Raw genomic sequence first — 17,980 nt, forward strand, 5'->3', positions numbered from 1 at the left:
ACTGGTACTCGAAACGCTTCCATGAACACACTTGTATTTGCAAACAATAAAGCGAACGAGTCTGGGGGTACAGCTCAAATGTGCGGCGGATAGAAATATGCAAAGCGCTGAAATTGCGGCCTCTTTCTATGCAAATTTTGAACAATTGTCAGATCGTTCGGTGCCGGGTTTGCCGCTCGTTGGCGAAAGTCACGCAGAGAATAAATGCTGAGATATTTATGCATACGAGAATGAGTTTGAGCGGGTACATTCCCCGAGTGTATCTAATTCTTCACCCCGCCCCCATCCCTAATGGAGTGAGAGCTTGCTCTGGGCCCAAGCCTACCCCAAAAAGTAGGCCATAATCCATAGAAATATGCGCATTATCATGCGGGTCTTCTGCCAGTTGTTGAATTTGAATTTGAATTTGAGTATGTGGTGCGGCATAGCGAAACAACCAAAAAAGATACACACATCCATGCTGAGCTTTGGCAGCGTGGCAGGGGCAAAGCGTAACAAACTAGCTGGAAAATTCACAAGAGAAATTCCTTGGCAGGGGCCACACAACAAACTTCCCCTTCCCCTCAGTGGCTGCCACAAACTGCCGCACGCCTGTCTTGCCAGCATTCGGCTGGGAGCCATTTTGGCGCTGCCTCCGTTTTTCGGCAAATTCTTTAAATTCTGCCACAAATTGAAAACGTCCTTCAAACGAATCGATGCACTCAGCCAGCCAGTCAGTCAGTCAGTCACTGCGGGACAGGGAAACATTCAATCACAGTGACTGACCCGAGGAATTCCCACACCGGACTTTTGACAGCAACATTTCGAGCGTTTAAAGCGTTTAAACGGGAATTTTGCACAACAAAAAAGTGTGTACAAAATGAAAGAAAATATTTCGCCCAGTCCCCTGGTCAGTGGTGGTGGGTTAAACCACAATATTATTTATTGCAATCATGATAAATGCGTGGCACGAAAAAGTAACAGCAAGAGCGAGACAAAGACAGAGACAGAGAGAGTGAGCCAGCAAAATGGAAAATGCAAATAGCCCGTGGCAGACCTCTGGAGTATCCGTATCTGTATCTGAATCTCGCCTGTCTCCAGAATTTTTGATTAATTTTGTTTCGCTGTGTGTGTTACCGCCACACACACACACACACACACACTCCCATTGGACACTGGACAATGTCCTGTGGAGGAGCAGAAATAATAATAGAGTGTGCGACGGGCGGGCAAAAAATAAAGTATCTTTATATAGAAGAATGCTTACGTAAAGTTTGCCATTCAAATTAACCTTGAGACAATAAAACGACGAGCTGCGGGGCAGTGGACGGGAACGGGAACGGGAGGGGGAAAATGTTGAATGTTTTTATTTACGGCCCGAGACTGGTACTGGTACTGGTACTGGTGGACTATGGGCATCACAGACCGGACCGAACCGGCAAATGCTGGCACATTAATCAAGTCTAAGTGGCCCGGATAAAGTTCTATCGGGGGAGTGAGCTGAGGACCAGCTTGTTGGCAGCCTCAGGGCATAATGAACAGCCATGTTTTTGTGAACACCACCAGCCGTATGACAATTTATAATTTCGATGGCCAACTTTGCATATAAACAGAAATTAGTGTGTTTGACCAGCGTCCAAGGGGATGGATTACCTGAAGCCACCTGGCACCGCGCTCCACCATTCCCTCCACAACATTCAATCATTTATCTCATTTAGCGTCAGAGGCCCAATTAGCTGGCCACCCTTTTGGCCCAACAAATGTCGGAGGAGACGAACAAACCGCCAAAACCAATCAGCTAACTAGCCTTATCGACACGGATACTCGTGGCCGTCACCCTGCCCGGCCTCATGGCTCGGCCAATCATTAAAAATGTCTCCCGGCCAACAGGGGATAGCAGGCGGTTGATTTCGGGAAAGGAAATGACTGTCGGCATTGCCCTTGTTCAGGGCTGCCATCAAAAACCTCCAATTTGCAGCCGAATCGAATGGCCTGTTGTCGGGTGTTGTCCCCTGTCCGTGGGCGACGGTAAGGAGAGGTGCGGCGGCAGAGTGGCATGGCCTGGTGAACATTTTAATTATGACACCATGTTGACATGTTGTAGGTCGTCGTCGTCGTCACGGCAGCGGCACATTGAACCGCAATACAAGCCGCACACCAGCAAAAAAAAGGAAGGAGAAAGCAGCCAGAAAGGTCGCAGCAGGAGATACTCTTTCCCCCAAAATTAGCTGAACGTTGCAAGTCAGTTCTTACTTACTTTTAGCAGGAAATGTCATGGGAAGTATCTCAACATTATGGATATTTAATAATCAGATTTATTATAGATAATTATTTTCAGCGATTACTATCCGAAAATTACTCTTTCCCGCACACAATCAAAATACTCAACTGTAAGGGTACAGAAAACTTGTTGGTGTCATGTGTGGAGGCAGGAGGCCGTAGGAGGTGGTGGTGCACAGCGATGCGCTGATTTGACACTTGCCTGCTCGATTTAATTAATAAAGGAACATTTTAGAGAGCGATGACGCTGATTTTGCTCAGCCAAGAGGGAGAGAGAGAGGCCTCTGCTCTCGACATTGTCTAGCCATTGAACTATTTATGGGAAGAAAGAGGAATGGGAAAGGCCATAAGGGCTGTTGATTTCCATATGTGCGTCTCTGTGTGGGTGTGCAAATATTTTGACAGGCACATTTTAATTGACATCAGCATCAGCAGCCGCCCGCAGGGGAAAGCGGCGAAAGTTTTGCCCTCCCTGATTAATGCGCGGCCTAATGAGGTGGCTCTAATTGTGCGTGGAGACTGGTGGGAGTACTCCCACTGCCTGTACGAGTTCTACTGTGAGTGCGTGTTATTTTTGGATTCCTAATAATGCCTGCGGCGAGAGACCCCCGTGGCATGCAAATCAGCACCCATTGTTCGTCAGCCTCTGAGCGAAATGAGTGCAATTTGGGCATGGAAGTGGCTCGTTTTGGGCAAACCAATCTACCAAAATATACACGAATATGTATAAGAAGAACGCTTAATTCGTGGTAACGACTCGTACATTATGCAATGCCCCATCCGATTCTATTCACTCACAATGCAAACAGACTCAAGCTGTGCCGAAGCACGTCCCATTGTGCCGCAATGAGGTCTTTTGTGGTCGGCGCCAAAGGGTCGGGTCGGGTCGGGTCGGGTTTGACAGGCGCTGCCACAATGGACCTTATTATTATAATCCGTAAAGGGGCAAGCACTTTATTGAAATATTAATCGAACATTATGAACCATTTTCCGGCATATAATCGGACAAAAGGCAGACCTCCTCTCAAAACTCTCACAATGGAGCAACAATCGGCTTTTGGCTCAAAGAACATTCATCAAATCCGACGGAGAATGCGAAAGTTTATGCCCAAATCAAAGTAGTTGAAACAAAAACCGAAGAATCTGGAGCAGCTTTTGTGGCAGAGTCAAGGCAATTAGGGTCTGGCGGCAGTTTCGTTTTCGTCAGCTCAAATTGCCCCTGGCAAAATGTGTAGCCGGGACAACACGGTGGTGCGTATGTGTAATGTAATGGCAGCCACCCGACCGCCCGCACAATAACGACTTAAGTCATTGCCTAAGTAGCTCATTAGCGTCAGTTTTTGCCAGGCACTTTAAAGGAAATTAAGAGAAAAACTGCAGAGTGGAAAGCATTTAGACCCTGTCACACAGTCACCCTTCGACGGTGGTCCTCTGGCATAGTCCTTCCCCCTCCCCGTGCCTATTTTCATCCTCAATGTCCTGGCCAGCGGCATGGCTCGACTGGCAGAGCTTTAAGTTGACATTGAGGCTCCGGCTCGTGCTCGGTCCAAAGTGTGCGTGAGCCTGGGCACTTTTGATATTTTCTCATTATTTCGTACATGTGCAGGAGCCTCAGAATATCCTCACATATGTGCTAGTCAGTGTATGTGTGTGTGTGTGTTGGAGACTGTAATTCTCGTTAGGTCTTTGTTACATTTCATACACTTGACTTGCCCTGCTCTGCCCCGCCTTCAGTCTGGTTGTTCTTGTTGCTTCTGTGCTTACATCTGCCATCGTAGATGTGCATGTTTATGTGCTCTCTGTGTAGCCCTTTACTTTAGCTGAAGTATTTTACATTCTTCTTGTTTTTTGTTTTTGTTTGTTAGCATTTTCATGCAAAAGAAGCAAAGAAATGCCAGAGTCCCAAAGAGTTTCAAAACGAAACGAAGCACGAGGCAGTTGGACAATCAGACACAATGATACCCCGTAGTGGGGTTTATTTTGCATTTTAACATAACAAAAAAGTAAAGAACAAAGAGCAAACTTACAACAAAGTATTCGCAGAGTTTAATAGCTAGAAACATTTCTTTGCCTTTGTTTAAAATAAACATTTCCAGGCACACAATATACCCCGTTTGGCTCTGCGATTAACGGGTAGGAAAAAGGTTCAACAACAGTGAGCTAATGGGCTTAGGCCTTGTAGATGCCTTTGCTTATGTGGGCCTATGTGTGTGTGTATCTAGTCCCTGTGCATACTTCTACACTACTCTTGTATGTGTGTGTGGCTCCACATCGTTTGAAAAGTTCAGCTTCTCTTTTTTCGGCCATTACGGTCTGTGATGGCTCTTAAGATCATAATCAGTGGCATTTTATTTTGAAGCAGCTGGAAGTGGGCTCGAGCAGCTGAAGACGGCAACATTTACGCATTGAACTGCGTTATTACATCCTTGATTTGTTTATAACAGGAAATTATTAACGAAAATATATGCCAGGCAGCGAGAGAAAATCAACAGAAATCAAATAACAAGCGTACGCCCCCGTTTACATTCATTCAATAGGGGTTTGTATTTTTTTTCTGTCTTGTGTGTTGCTGCTCGCCTGGCTGCGGCGCTCTCCTTGCCGCTCCTTACTGTGTCTGTGGGCGCTCAAATCGTTTGCTAATTTCCGCTTGCCGCGCACTCATCGCTGCTGACATTACAGATAGGATGTGGCAAAAAAAAGCGAAGAGGGTTTGTGCTTCTGGAGCGGGATCTCCCAAACAACTGGCGGCAGAGCACATTCCTTTGAATGTCCGCTTGGCACACAGCATCCTGGCCGTGCCAGTGGCGAGCAGGCATATGCCTTGGCATTTTATGCGCGGCATAGGCAAATATTGACATTTTAGCTTATGGCGCACGCACCACTAACTGGCGCCTGCCCCAAACCACGGATGGACCCCCGTTCTTGCTTAAATTAAATTACACAGCAATTCTTTCCGGCTGCTCTTTGGGACCGTTGCCTGGTTCCCGTTATTGTGAGTGTTGCACGTATACCATTTGCGGTCCTCCAGTGCGAGGCATATGCAACACAGCCCCTCATTGGCATTTGTCATGCCTCCCCAGTCGAAACTTGAAGTCGGGGCGCCCACAACTCTGAACTTCATTTGGAGTCAGACACTTGGATATGCCCATGCCACAGCCAGATGAGGACTTATCCCTCCCTCGTTCATGATTTTATCGTGACTGTCGCGAGCGTATGCCACCACGAGAGGCAGGAATGGCTTCCTCTCATTCTCTGGCCACAGCCTCAGGGCCGCTTTTGTTCGGGGCAACTTTTCGTGCTGCTCGCTCTGTCGGTTTGATTAAAATAAAGCCAAGTTTCTAAGCCCGGATTAGTGTCCGAATTATTATTATTTTTCCTTTCCTCATTCCCTTCTCTTTTCTGTTCTCTTTTTTTTTTGGTTGAGCGAAAAGGAACGCCTTCTCAGTCAATTGTTTGGCTTTCATTGGCTGTGCGGCTTCTGAGGCGTAGTCGGTTGGCGTTTATTTATTTATTTTATTCGGTTGTTCCTTCGATTTGCCCTGCCGTTCATAACTGTTTCTTAAAGACTGTGCTCTGCCGCTGGCTTAGAGAATTTGCATTGCACGCTGGCTGGGAAGCTGTCTGAAAAGTTTTTTATTGCATTCCATAAACTGCAGAGTAGCGCAGATTCCATTCCATTCCCATTCCCAGCCTCAGCCTCACCTCCAAGCATGGCCGCGAGGCAAAGAGTGTGAGCGAGACAGCGTCTGGGTGCCGTTACTCACTTTTGTTTTTGTTCTTTCTTATCGCCTAAAGTACTTTGCCCGAAAGAGAAGAAACCCAAAAAGTTTTAGCTCCAGATATGAGGCGTACACATGCGTATGAATGCAACTCTGTGTGTGTGAGCTGATGTCATCTCGTATGAAATATAATTCCTTTTTGCCAAAGTTTAATATCATTATTTTTGTTGCCGTTGGCACTGGCACTGGCACTGGCACTAGCTCGGGCTCGGGCTCGGGCTCCTGCTCTGGCCTTCTGCTCGCGCGAAAAGCGCTTCAAGATTTCGCACGCGTATTAACTTTCACTTGGCGGGAAGCATAAACAAGCTTTAAGCCATGCCAACAAGGCAAGCTCGGGGTCCGGGGCGAATGGAAGTTCAAACAGATTTCGTATTTATGAGCCTGCCACAAGCTGACTCTATCTGCGGGCAAGGAAACTTACACTCGGCCAAATAAATTGAACAAAAAGTCGAGCGTGGGGTGTGGTGCAAACTCTTTTACAATCGACTGGAGTTCCGCTGATTCTAATTGAATTAAGAGCCATCGCAAAGTTGGCTGCTCCTGCCCCTGCCCATGCACACAGATGTGCTGTTGACAACCATTTCCGTTGGCCCGCTGAAAGGGTCAAAGTTAATTTATTGCCAGAGTCTGCCGGAATTGGTGAATGGAATTGACTGAATTTCGCACAAGTCGTGGCACAAGTCCTGGACTGGACTTTTGTGGACTCTTGGACGAATCGCAAAGTCAAATGGCGCCTAATTGGCAAAACAAGCGGAAAATCGCCAAATTAAAAGAGAATCTTTCCCAAGTCAAAGCTGGAAATAAACTTGTCTTTCATTGCTGCACCCCACCCTCTGCACTCTCTATTTGCCTTTGCTTCAAGTCAAATAAAACAAATTGCGCATACGCCCCGCAGCCGCTTTAGTTCTTGTCCTGTGATTTTGCCATTAAAGGAAATGAAACGAAACGGAATGAAATGAAATACGGGCTGCTCTCTTTACTGGCGCCAATGCGGCAGGCAATTCCCTACGTGATTTACTTGGCCAGCTGCCAGAGAGCCCTATCATCAACACCAGCCAGCAGCCAGCAGCCACCAGTCACCAGTCACAGAGGGTTACCCATAATTAAAGGGTATTGTGGGGTCACTGCAGTTAATTTCATGCGCTCCAGCCACAAGCAATCGCCGTTCGATATTATCGTGTTTCTTTGGCAAAATTCCGCAAAAAGCGCTCGACATTTATGACAACATTTGCGCGCACACATGAACACCATAAATTACCTTCACGCAAAAACGTTTGCCGGTTCCGGTAAAAGGTTCTGCTCTGGGTGGGCCGGTGACGGTGACGGTGACGGTATCAGTGCCCGTGCCCGTGCCGGGGTCATAACTGTCATAACAATGTCAAAACTTAAATATTGACAATGCCATTGACATCGGGAGGGACATCGCCGTGCACTGCTCTGTTTAGCCGCGCTCAGCTTTTATGGCTACGCATAATTTTTCCATATTTTTCGGCTGTGTCAAAGTCACAGATTTGCACCGAGCACAGACAACCCTTTCGCACGAGCTGGGAACTCGGCTTTTGGCTTTAGCTTTCCTCTTTTATGTGCAAATTGCGCGCAGTAAATAAAAATAAATGAGTATGACAATTTTTTACTCCTATCAGCAGTATTTTTTTATTCGACTCGTCGGCACACATGTCGTGTGTGGCTGCCCCTATCCTCTCTGTGTGGCACCTCCTCCATAATAATCGTAATGAATGGCTTATCACGCCAGCTGGCGTTGTCACCATCGTCAGGGCCATTGCCATCCACATCCACATCGCCGTCGTCTGGCGCCGCCTCCATTGTTGGTTCGATACACGGACTGGGGCTGGGACTGGGTCTGGGTGCCACGCAGGAAATGGTTAATAAGCGAAAGAGTTATGCAGTTGACGGAGGAATCTCCGGCAGCTCGAGGACAGCAAAAAACACTTGCAAGCCTCGACAATAAAATTAAATTTAGCAATTCAATTTAATGCGCTATTTGTCGTAAATTTCCACCGTGCCGGCCATATTGATTTACTTCCACTTAAGTGCAAAGAAAAAACACTGAAAAACACTGGCCAAAGTGAGATAATTGCCAGTCGAGTCAGCAGCACACACATGGGAGCCGAGCCCGTTGGCCGTGTGAAGATTTATGGCCACGACGGAATCAAATACCAATTTTGCCATTCATTAAATTCAACTTTTGAGCGGCCGCTTTAAAGGATTTTTTAAGGCCGCGGCTTTATCGGCGAGAACCAGGAGCCAGAAGCCAGAAGACAGAAGACAGGAGCGGGATACGGATCAGGTCCTTGGCACTTTGTCGCATAAACATAAACACTTACAAATTCAGCGGCAAAAAAATAACAACACCAGCGCTGAAAATGGTGCTGAATTATTTTCATGTTGTGCTGCTTTTCGGCAAGAGGCGAACAGGCGGCAGGCATAATCCATTTTGAATAAAATTCCGAATGAACAGACACGGCAAAAGAGCCCCGACGGAGACGGCAGTTCAAAATCCCGCAGCATCCTTTGTTCTGCCTTTTTTTCTGCTGCCAGTCTGCTCATCGAAGACGGAGAGACACAAACACACTTAAAACATGAGCACGAAAAACATTTACATAAAATCGTCTTAAAGTATTTGCGCGCCTCATCGTCGTGGCAAAGAAGGACAAAAAGAGAGATGGAAAATGGAGGGAACTCGGATGCGGCCGTAGGCCAAATAAATTACACAAAATGTCGCCGTGCCCTCTCCAGTTTTGTGGGCCATTTTATGCTATTAAACATAAAGTGAAGTGGGCCTCAGAAAAAGGTCAGTCCAGCAAAGAAATTATAGAAATTGCATTTATTTGAGTATTTGCCCGAAACATGAATAAGTTTTTAATTTGCTTTCCGCTGCAGTGCCCCGTGCCCCGTCCCCCGTCGGCCCGTGCCATAATCGCGCACTAAATGTGAACATAATTACCCCAGAGCTGTGCAGAGCCGGAATAAACTCTCGTTTGTGCAATCCAATTGAATTTGCCAGCTGAAATTGCATTGCGTAAATGAATTTGTAGTTTTAATTTGCTGGCTCTCGCACAGAGGCTGGAACGGGTCCCGGCCTGGAACGGGAACGACAACTGAACCGAAGTGCGGCTGCAGCTAGGGGAAAACTTTCAAATCAACTTTTTCGCTCGGCGCACATGTCGTTGGGGAGCAGGACTCGGCCGCCAGAGAAATCAAAAAAGTTTAAAATTAAATGAGACAGTCCGAGGGGGTAGACACAGACTGCAGAGCAGGGGGACCATTGGCAGGACTTTGTTATAATGGTACACGACCCCCGACCATCCCTGGCTGCCTGGCTCCCTGGCTGCCTGGCTCCCTGGCTCCTCTGTCGAGTGACTCTCGAGTATCATTGGCTCAATGGGAGGGGGCAAATTTAATTTCGCATACACGAGTTTAATTCTCAGCATTCATCAATCCCGTCCAAAGCCAGGATGATTCATGTACTCCTACGAGCAGACTCTGACTGCTGCTCTTCTCCCCCCGCTGCTAATTATGCAAAAGTTTTTGCTGCTCTTTCAGTCTCGTACTTTTTATTGCCGGGGCGGCTACTCCCTTGGGTCAATTTTAATTACGCTCATTTGGAGCCTTTTAATGTAAATGGAAAAAAAAATCAACAACGAGGGGGAAACAGAGAGAGAACTCAACGAACAGCGGGGAAGAAGGGAGCCAAAACATAAATATGCCCAAAAATGGAATTGAAGAAATTTTAAATTAAAAACAACAAGCCGTAAAGCAGGGCGTGTCAAATATGACAGCGGCAACGAAGTGAAAATTGCCGGAGCATAATTGAGACGGAAGTGAGGAGATGGGAGACAGTGACAGCCGCAAAAACCCTTTCCCAATTTCCGTCTTTTGTGCATAATTAAAATTGTGCACATTGACATTTGGACAGCCTGGCCTCTGCCATGTTATAAATATTAATTTTCTGGCTTTTTACCATTTTTAAAAATTCCGTTGCCACTTGTTTTCCTGTGACTCACTCCGGTTAAGCCTTTGAGTTGTGCATCTCATATCGTCTCATTTGGAATGCCACGAGCCAGAAGCTCAGTCTTCTGCCATCTAATTTTGCATTCCAAAGGGAAAAGTCTCTCTGCCTGAGTTTTATTTTCACCAGAGTGGACTGTATAATCGTCAATCATCATAATTCTGGCACTTGGCGCACACATACGCCCCCATGTCGATGGCTCATTTTTACAAATGAAGCGCATTTTACAGTTCACTTTAATGTGGGGCCATAAAAGCACGATCCAGGCAGCCACCATTGCCATTGCTTCTGCCTTTGGCTTTGCCTCTGCCTCTGCCTCTGCCTTTGTCTTTCATTAACACGCAGACGATGAAGACGGATGACAGTGCGAAGCGGGATAAGGAGAACAGAAAGGAGTGGATGTCGACAGAGTCTCTGAAACGAAAAGGAAAACGAAAAAGACGGAGACTCAAATATAAAATTGTGTCTGAGACAAAGTTGGAGCTGTGTGTGTGGAGCTTTGGGCTGTGCTCCGTCTTGCACTTATTTGCGCTCTGTGTGCCGGCGGCGCCGAGGCTTTATTGAGTTATTGTTCCCATTGTGGGCCCTGTCTCTGTGTACCCCCATCCCCACCCCTTTGACAGCCGGAAATGGCGCACTCAGTGCGGTGCTTTGATTTCCCCTCGACTGCTCACTGAGGCTTAATGCTGCAGCCGACAAGTTTTTGATACGGACCAAAAAAAAAAAAGGAAAAGGAAAATCCAATGGGCCAATGCCTTTCTGACCACACGTTGAGAGAACGCGATAAATCCTTTGCAGCTTCTACAAAACACGCTTCGCTCTTTCTCCTTTCGCTCCGCTCCGTTCCACACTGCTGCCATTTTTATTTCATTTGGCATTATGAAATTAGTAAATGCCAGCCAGGATATTGTTGCTGCTCCAAGGAATTTCTGGCCAGAGTCTGCTGCTTTGTTGTGGCGGGAATAAACGTTAAAATATGATTTGATATTATGGCCAGGACATGCCGCATGTAGCATTCCCATTTGTTATCCCTGTTACGGCTGCGAGCGTGTGGCGGGGCTGGGGTCTGCCCAGAAAACTAAGTGCGTCCCATCAATGGAATTTTGATTGCAAATAACGAAACGAGGAACCCTATCTTGCGTCTCCGATCGATGGCAACAAGTGGGCAGATCGTTGACTTCTAATGCCACAGGAAATCAGCTCGGAAATGAGTCTCAGGTTCGCAAAATCTGGCATCCATCTGCGGCAGCCACTCCCTGATTGCTGTGATTGTCTCCCCATTGCCGGCATATGCTGTGCGTCAGGCCCAGGCTGATCATAAACTTGCCACACGCTTACAACACAGCTCCGTCACTGAGGCAAATAAATAAGGCAACCAGAGAGAAAAAGGAGGCCCAGTCAAGCCAACCCAACCCAATCCTATTTGCAGCACCTACAACCTATGCTTGCCACTCGTTCGAGTCATCCAAGCAGCAGGCAGAAGGCAAGAGAAGTGGCAGAAGGCACAGCACACATATCATTTGTCTGTCTCTCTGTCTGTCTGTCTGACTGCCTCTCCATGTGTCCCCCTGTGTCCCTGTGTGTCCCTGTGTGTCCTTGTGTGTCTTTCTCTCATTGCTCCTGCTCCTGTTGTAGTTGTTGATTGTAGTTTGTTGCCGCCTCCGTTGTCGTGTTTGTGGTTACACTTTGCGTGCTGTGCACTTCCCCACAACCCACACGGCGTATACAGTTTTTTTTTGCACCCCCAGACCTTTGCATGCGGTCGACCCTTGCCGTGTCTGCCAGAGCTCCGCTGTGTCTCTCTCTCTCTCTCTGTCTTTCTCTGTGTGCGTTGGCCTATTGTGCTAATAGGCAACACTATCGTATTTTAACAGCTTTTATTTACATGTGCGCTCGCACACAAACAAGGAACAAGCAAAAGAACAACAGATGTAAAGCAATTGCTGCTGATGAGCGAAAGCCGATGCTTTAGATACCCTAGCAGCAGGATCTGTAGTCACATTATTCAGGAATTAATTTGATGTTAGCTAAGGGACACATTGAAAGGGAATATAAATTACTTTTGTTGTCCGGAGGAGCAGCTTTAAGCTGTTGCCCAGCTGCAATTGCAGTTACCGTCGCCTTTAAGCGGATAAAGTTCACTTTATGAATTATAAGAGACCCACCCGTCTGTCCCCTGTCGTTTGTCGTCTGTCAGCCAGTCAGTCATTCCAGTCACCCACTTATCCACATGTCAGCTGGGGCCAGGGCAGGGCGTCTGCTCTGGCTCTGGTCCTGGTCCTGGTCCTGCTCCTGGTCCCTGCATGATTGGCATTTTCGAGCATCGCACGACCTTACCCCCTTCCCCCCGTGTCAGCAGCGTCCTTTGTTAACACATTTCCTTCGTTGTTCGAACCTTATTTTATACACAACACACTGATAAAAATGGTGAAATGACAGCTTTTATAATTGGCGTTAAAATGCCATTAACAAGGGACATTGTAAGTCCTGTCTGCTGATGTCCGGGATGGTCACGTGTGTTCTGCCCGCCACCTGCACGGCAAGTTTTGAATGGCATGACAGAACAACACTCGCCTCTCAAAGGATCAAGCCCCATACACATCAGATGAATGCTCCTCCTGCTGCTGCTGCATCTTAAAGCCTTTAAATTTTCCCATTTGTATGGACAAGGTCGAATAAAATGATGAGTAATAAATTCCCTTTTCGGGCTGTTAAGTATGTGAAGTCAATAAAATTTTTAATAGCCGCAGAGCACTCGATTGGCAGCTACCCCGTAATGACTGACAGTGGCAGTAATGCCCGTTTCCGCGCGTAAACGAGTGATTCAAGTAGACAGAGAGAGCGCGGGCAAAAGTTTCCGTTCGATACGGATGGCGGAGGATACATACCCGTCCCATTCCATGCCGCACGGAAGTTGCAAGTAACGGAGCTTCCTGCCGACGGGCGCCAGTAAACTTTAATAAACACTAAAACGCAAAAAGGCCGCTGCACAGACTCTCTACTAGCGCTTCTTCTTGACTGACAAATGTGGCCAAGGAAATGGCAAGGAAATTAAAACAAATATAAAATGCCAGCAACTAGGCAGACCCGCTCCCCTCATCAGCAACTGTGGACTGTGGACAAACTTGCGCGGCAAATGAAAATAAATATGAGGCCAACTTTCTCCACTCTGGACTCCGCGGACGCTGCGCTGTTGCGCCAGTCATTTGCCATAAAAGTCAACAACTTTTGCTGGCGCAACGCTGATAAAGGCCATCCTGCCATCCTCCATTCTGCCGCCATTCATTTCGATTGAATTACGCGTAATCGCTGGCAGTGCTTAAAAATTAAATTAAAATTGTATTTACTTGAGCGGGGAGCACCTTAACCTTATCTGAGCCATTCCAGGGGGCATAATGTACCGCAGCAGTGATAAGAAATCGATTTGTCCTCGGTACGTGCGGCTCCAATTTGAGCATAAACAGAGGCCCCCAGCCGCGAGGGCATAAATTACCCAACGACTCACATCCTGGCTAGACAATCACCTGCTCTTGTATCTGGATGCATTTAGGTTTATTACAGCTGATATTCCGTGTGAGTTGCTTCGACTTGAATCCCCAACAAAATACTCAAAGCCTTTGTTTTAAATGTGCTCCACTCAGCTTCGGGTTTAGTCGAACGACAGAAAAGTAATTGAAACGAGCTTAGACAAGAGGAAGCCCCAGCTCTGACAAAAGAATTAAGAATGCTCAGGCTTGGGCTCTACAGAATTTAAGATACCCAATAGACTCTACAAATAAATATTATGGCAAACCATTGTCTGTCTTACTGATTATGCAGGTGTGTATGCGCCGTTGATTTATTCACGATTTACAAGTAAATCCCCGGCTGAAATATAATTTCCATGTGTGTTTATTTTGGCACGAATCGAACGGAATCGATTGAGCGATGACAACAGCAGCGAGATCTGTGTTTATTTGGTTCTCGGGAACTCTAAAACCAAACCCAGCCCAGCCTCGAGTTTCCTTCCAGCGAAATCCCACTGTCTTTGTGCCAGAGCAAAGCAATGATGAATGCTCTGCCTGACTGCCTTTTTGTGTGTATACTTCTCCAGTCGTTGCCGGCTTTCCTCTAGCTTTGTCTGCTGTGCCCTTCGTTCCCCCTGCCCCCTCCTTGTGGTCTGGGTCTCTACGGTAATGTTTTCGCTTCAGTTGCAAGTCGAATATTTTCAGCGATTGCCTCAGAAGCCGCTGAGTAAACAAGCGCTTTCACATTAACTTTCACTCATTCTGTCTCTGTGTGAGAGCACTTTCTCTCTCTCTCTCGCTCACTCTTAGCTGTGGCACACACACACACACACACACACACACAACTTAAACGCTTCATTTCACTTTATTTCGACTGCGATTTCAATTTAAATTCCATGATTTTCCATTCTCCATTCTCCTTTAGCCTGCTTCTGGCTGCCTTCTGTCTGCTGCTCCTTGAACATATTTTACTTTTACTTTGCTGTGGCTTTTCTGGGTTTTCACCATTACACTGCTGTTCCGAGACGCTCATGAAAATGAGTGGATTTTGGTGATTTAAATTTTTAATTTAGGATTCCGAGGGTTTGCAATTGATTAGCCCACAAGTTTCGCATCGCATCGCATCGGTTGCTGTGCATCGCCGCTTTTCGTTGATTAAAAATGCAACAGAAAATGGCAGGAAAACCGACAATTAAAAGGCTTACAGGATGACTTTAAAATTTATGGGAATTATGCTTGGGTGCGGTGACCTTTCCTTTTTCTTTTCCCTATCCTGCTGGGCACACGATGCTCTACTCGAAGGAGCATGCCAAGAACGAGAATGTTTTAATTAACTTTTGTTTGCCTTTTGCCTAAAAGTTTCCCAACGAAATATTTTGAATTTTCCCCCACAGAATTTATACTTAAAGCTGGCGAAAATGCTTTTCTATGTGCAAGACGTGCCGCCACCCTGGAACCGAGACTGGGGACTGGGATTGGGTCTAAGGCGGATGCAGGTCCTGATTTTCGGGTTGCTGTGCATTGTTAAGGACCTCGCTCTCTCTCTCTCTCTCTCTCTCTCCATCCCGACAGTACGCATTAAAATAGATTGCTGTTTACTTTCAATTTAGTTGGCCGCCATCGCCATCGCCATCACAATCTCCATCTCAATCTGAATCCTTAGCGTAGTTCGTATATGTATCTACGTCCCTCGACAAATATTTGCCTTTTATTACAACTTTTTGTGGCACTTCGCGATGGGTTAGGGACCACTGCAGTGGCTTGCCTGATGACTCGACTGATGCGATTGCATACCTGTCAGCGCCGAGGAGCGACTTGCTTGGCTGGGCGACAAAAAAATATTAACTGACATATTTCACTGGCAAGCCCGTCAAATAACTAAAGCTGTCAGTGGGTCTCTCCGGGCCTCCCGGGCTTCGGCCTCCTGCGAAATTCCCCAAAGCTGCACGAGCAAAAAAATGCATAAAAAAAAAGCTGCAAAGCGCATTGTTTCGCCCAGGAGCGTGGGAATGTCAGCAGCGCCAGGACGATGACGATGAGTTCTACTGCCAACTATGCGAGTGGAAGTTTGACTTTTTTTTGTGCTTTCTTTGGGTTGGAATTTTTTATTTGGAATTTATTTCATTAGCTTAATGCCCAAAGTGGAATTTCAGAGCTTTGACAAAGTTGTGGCATAGTTAATGAGCAGCAAAGAACGCGGCCAAGGCATCATCATCATCATCCTAGTCATCCTTGGAGCGGATGAGTGTCAGGCAGGTGAAAAGTTCACCTCTCTAATGTACTGGCTTGGCTTGGTCTCTGCTCGATGTACTTTTGTTCTTGTCTTGTCCGCCTGCCTGCCTGCCTGCGTGCACATTCTCGAGCAATCAAATTCATTACGCAGCGGAAATACGCAAAGTTGTCAGCTCCTGAGAGTGGGAGGGAGAGACAGCAAGGAGTGGAAGCCGTACCACTATCCTGGGGTATTAGTGGTTGCTCCTGGCGTTGAGAGGCCATTATCGCAGCAGCGAAGGATGAAACGACAACCCCGTAAAGAGATGCGGCCAGTATGCGACCATAAATGGCTTTTGGTCGTTGCCTGAGTCTGAGGTCTGGGTTCTGGGGTTTCGGTCTCTCCGTTTGGCTGCAAACACAATGACAGAGAGACAAGCTGTTCCAGCTCCTGCTCCAGTCAGCTCCTACTGTTGGTGCCCCAACACTGTGGCAGTGATAAACAAGCCTCTGTTTCTGCTCCTGCTGCTGTCATAACCGCATACACTATCGCTCATAAACGCCGCCATAAAAGTGACACACACAACAAACAAACAACGAGCAGCAGCGCCCAAACAAATATGTGATAAAGACGGGCCCAGGCACAGCCCAGGCAGCAACTACCGCAGTTTAATGGTCTATTGGATTTGACTAAGTAAAAACTTTCGTCACTGGCAAACATACTCGCAGAGAAGTCGTAAAAGCAGCGCCAACTCTCCCCCAAATGTAGTGTCGGACATTTTTTATTTATTTGCCCAGGAGACAGCTTGTTTCAAAATCCATTACGAGCAGTTTTTTATGAAGACAAAAAGCAGCAGCTAAGTTGGCTGCCTCACGTGTCGCATGCATATATTGTGGGGCACAGTTCGTGGCTGCTTTGGGGCTGGTTGGTCTAAAGCTCGACGCTTCCGCTAATTAAACGCTGCAGAAGCAGCGGGCAAACGGAGCAGATTATTGCATTTGTTGCTCTGCCATCCGTTTGCTCTCTCTCCGTTGTTTATAAACGTTTAGCGTCATTAAAAAGACAACAACAACGGCAACAGCAAGGACAACGGAACGGGATCCCCATCAATGTTGGCCCACAGAGCTGCAGACAGCGACAGATAGAATTGGAGATGGAGAAAGGGAAATAGAAATAGAAAGGGAAACAAAAATGCCGCCAGCACTTCTCGTGCATTTGTCGCTCTTCCTCTTGGGCCCCGGCCAGGGCCAAATGAAAAGAGTCCTGCCGGCCTGCAGCAACTTCTCCAGTGCCAGTGCCATTCTCCCAGTTCTCACGCAGGATGCACGCTTTTTGTTCTAGTTATAGCTGTTGTTGTTGTTGTTGCTGCCGCTGCTTCTAGCTACCATTGTTATCGCAGGACCCGTTGAAGGACCAGAAACAACAGAGAGGAACAGCCTAAGAAACTAGGCTACGTCTTCGTTGGGTCCTGTTCAAATTAAACTGAAAATCCTGTCTCGCCGGTTCGTCTGCCTGGCATTTGCCTACCCCTGCCCCACTTGGCTTTTCCCTCAGTTGTCAAACAAGGTTTTGAGCCCAAGTGGCGGCACTTTTTTCTAGCACAATCTTCCCCCCAACCACACCTAGCCAGCCCTTGCCATCTTAGCCTCAACCTCAGCCCATGGCCTGCCTGCAAATGTTGTAATTAAACTTAAAGAATTCCGCTGTGGGCAAAGTTTGGTAGCTGTTTCCCAACAAAAATGATTCAAAGACGCACAGGTGCGGAAGCTATAGATACCCTACAGCACCAGATCCACGCAACATTCAAAGTCTTAGAGTCTTAAGATCTGCTCATGTCTTGAATACATTTTTGTGAATTTTTGTAGCATTATGCACAGCCGTCTACGATACTTGTAACATATCCCAAAAGGGTATACAAATACCAGTGTTCCCAAACAAAATGCCAGAGCAAGAAGAAGGGACTTGCAGAGCTTCCTGGCCAATCGATAGCTCTTTAACTTTGGCACTGATGGGTTAAGCTGGCGCCTAATGGCCGCCTAAGTTGACACAGGCAGTCCGGAATAATGGCATCAGATGGAAAAAAGTGCCACAAAGATGGTGGCAAAAGTTTCATGTTGATTTATTAAATTAATTGCCACCTCATGCCGCATGCTCAGACAGGGAGGGTGGTGCCGGGAACGTGTGTGGCTCAACG

General features: G+C 47.0%; 1 protein-coding gene across 2 annotated transcripts in view; it reads left to right on the top strand.

Moving 5' to 3' along the window:
• The window catches only part of LOC117585263 (alpha-2 adrenergic receptor), a 47,224-nt gene that overhangs the window by 1,999 nt on the left and 27,245 nt on the right, over positions 1 to 17,980 (top strand). The gene's annotated exons all lie outside the window — the stretch shown is intronic.

This window comes from Drosophila guanche, unplaced genomic scaffold (genome assembly GCF_900245975.1).
Source record: "Drosophila guanche unplaced genomic scaffold, DGUA_6, whole genome shotgun sequence".
NCBI classification, from domain to species: Eukaryota; Metazoa; Arthropoda; class Insecta; order Diptera; family Drosophilidae; genus Drosophila; species Drosophila guanche.